The following is a 3,087-nucleotide window of genomic DNA, read 5'->3' as shown; positions in this document are numbered from 1 at the left end:
AAAAACGAAATCAAGCATTTACTTGTAAAATTTGTGTTCATAACACTGCAGTGAATTGAAAAAATTTGATGTTTGTGATTTGAGTTTATTGGGCAAAGTAAAAGGTAAAGGAATACCGATAAAATATTAACCCTAGATTGCTACACTTCGACCTAATAATATTTATGTGTATATTTAAGAACTTATGACAAAAACAATCTTAAGATAACATGTTAAGAGTTTATTTTGTATACAAAAATATTTTATATTATTATCCACAAGTTGGGCATATTTTTTTGGTGCTGCAAACAAATGAATTTTTTGCACATGGCACAGCTAACTCTGAATTTTCGGTATTTGCTTCTGGGTCAAAATTTACATCTACCTGTGGTAGCAACCGGTCTTGTTGGTACTTCTACTGGATTGGGTATTCTTAGTACACTGTGAATAGTCGAACAGTCCAAACGGCTTTCCATTGGAGGTTTCACTAAATCAAGTGCCAGTTTTTTTAGGTAAGCCCTTCTGTTGGCAAAAATTTTCTTTTCAGGCGCATTAGAACCACGTTAAGGTATTATCGAGTTGTATTCCACAATATTGAGCAGGTTATAAAAAAAGCATATGGCCAATGACGCGTCTTTCTATTTTTATAGAATATGTGTAACATAGTTGGTCCAAGGTGTCTACTCCTAGTGTCAGAACAAAAAATATTATATTCTGCTACACTGGGGTACACGTATACCCTGGACTTCAAATATCTCAACGATTAAAAATGCACAGCGCCTTACCAATATCACACCTAAAGTGTCGTCACGAAGGATGAAACTACCGAGCACATGAACGCAGCTCCTACTACTGCAGATTGGTGTAAATTTCAAACAAGGTTTGGGTATAAGCGTGCCCCAGGTAGCATTCTAAGGTTAGTAATATATCTGTATATTCCAGTATCTAAAATGATGTAAAGAACTATCACTGCGCAACGCATTTGGATGAAATGTTATTCTGTGTTAACCAAATTTTGTTTTGGTTAACACAGAAAATATTCATGTATAAATCAAATACAAATATTTAATAAAGCTCCATATGAAAAAATTTATAAATTTTAACTTTTCTAAAAAATTCGCTCATATTTATGTCGTGAGCAGGTGGCTTATCTTCCTTAATTGAGGATTCGATATTTAAGATACGATTTCGGACAAGAAATTCAGTCGCCAAAGCTCGCGATTACACGTTCACTAATTTACAAAAAAATAGTATTGCCGTAGCTCTTGCGGTTGGCTCCATGCATATAAGAAGACAAGGACGAGATGAGTGAAGGACTGCTTGTCATTGGGTCAAAAGCTAGCAAGCATGAACATAATGGGGATCTTAGAACCACATGACTTCAGAAATTATGTTCGAATGGATTCAAACTAATTTGATATGTTATTAAATCTAGTGACACCGTTTATACAAAAGAAAGATACTTGTTTTCGAGAATGTATTGGTACAAAGCAGATATTAGTCGTAACGTTGCGTTGTCTCTCAACTGGAAACTCATATTCCAATTTAAAATTTACTGATTTAATACCCGAATTCTCACTGACACAAATTGTACCTGAAACGACCTCAAATTATACCTGAAACATGCTTAGCTATTTATAGATGTCTGGAACATTATATATTTACAACAAAATAGAAGTACAACTAAACGAAACACAGTTTGGTTTAGAAAAAACCTTGGGACCAGAGAAGCATTGTACTGAAGCTATTTTCTTGTGGTATTTTAAACTAATTACTATTTTAATGGGATTAAGCCATAATTGAAGGTTAAAGTAAGTTTACTGACGTTTCAATTTCCACTTCGAAAATCGTTCTCAAAATACTGTTACGATAAATATATGATTCATATTTAACTGTAAACAATATATTTCTAATTATATTCCATTCAAGTCTTTTCTAGACCATACACGAGCCGACAGAAACCCCAGGTAATATCTGACGGGTCTCCTACGATTCGAAGTTCCCAGAAGCTGGTCGAATGAAAAACCAGTACGGGTGACCTTCTCGTCTGTTCGAAGGGAATAGCCGGAATTCTTGTCTAACGGTTGTTTAGTATAAATATAGAGGAACCTTTTATTTAAGTTACAGTTAGTTTTGAATATGAAGTCGAGTTTTTAGTCCGAAATAAATATTGTAAATAAATGATATAAATTAAAGTAGTTGTGTTCTAGTTCTTAGTGAAAAGTGTAAAACTGTAATAAATACATGAAGGATCTGGATTGTGGCAATTCAACGTTATGCCATTTGGACTCTGTAATCCTGCGACATTTGAGAGGCTTATAGAAAATGTGTTTAGAGGGTTATCTTGAAAAACATGCCTGGTTTATCTAGATGACATAATCGTCTTGGGGGAGACATTTGAAGACCATCTGAAGAATTTAGAAGACGTTTTTAATCGAATTAAAGCTGTCCAATTGATGTTAAACCCCAAGAAGTGCCAGCTATTTCAAGGTAAAGTCAATTATCTAGGTCATATAGTCAGTAAAGAAGGAGTGGTCGTCGATAAGGGAAAATCGATTCCATTAATGACTGTCCAGAACCAACTGACAAACATCAAGTAAGAAGTTTTCTTGGACTATGTACTTACTTCCGGTGGTCTGTTAAGAAGTTTGCAGATATTGCTTGGCCATTAACGCGACTTACAGAGGAAGCAAGAGACTACCGCTGAGATACAGACTGCCAAAATGCCTTTGAGACCTTAAAAAAGCATTTAATCATAGCACCAATTCCCAATGTGGGAATTGGAGGAGTGCTGTCTTAGATTCAAGGAGGACAGGAACGAGTCCTTGGATATTTTAGTAAAGTTCTTTCAAAACCTGAACGGAATTGTTGCGTAACGAGAAGAGAACTTCTAGCAGTAATGAAATCAGTAGAGCACTTCTATCAATAGGTACCTCTATGGAAGGAAGTTTTTATTCCGAACCCACCATGCCGCTCTTAAGTGGTTGATGCAGTTTAAAAATCCAGAGGGTCAGATAGCCAGATGGATCGAACGACTCCAAGAATACGATTTCAAGATTGAGCACCGGGCCGGAGTTAGCCACAGAAACGCTGATTCTCTTTCCAGGA

This window comes from Diabrotica undecimpunctata, chromosome 5 (assembly GCF_040954645.1).
Source record: "Diabrotica undecimpunctata isolate CICGRU chromosome 5, icDiaUnde3, whole genome shotgun sequence".
In the NCBI taxonomy this organism is placed as follows: Eukaryota; Metazoa; Arthropoda; class Insecta; order Coleoptera; family Chrysomelidae; genus Diabrotica; species Diabrotica undecimpunctata.
Note: the sequence above shows the minus strand (reverse complement) of the source record.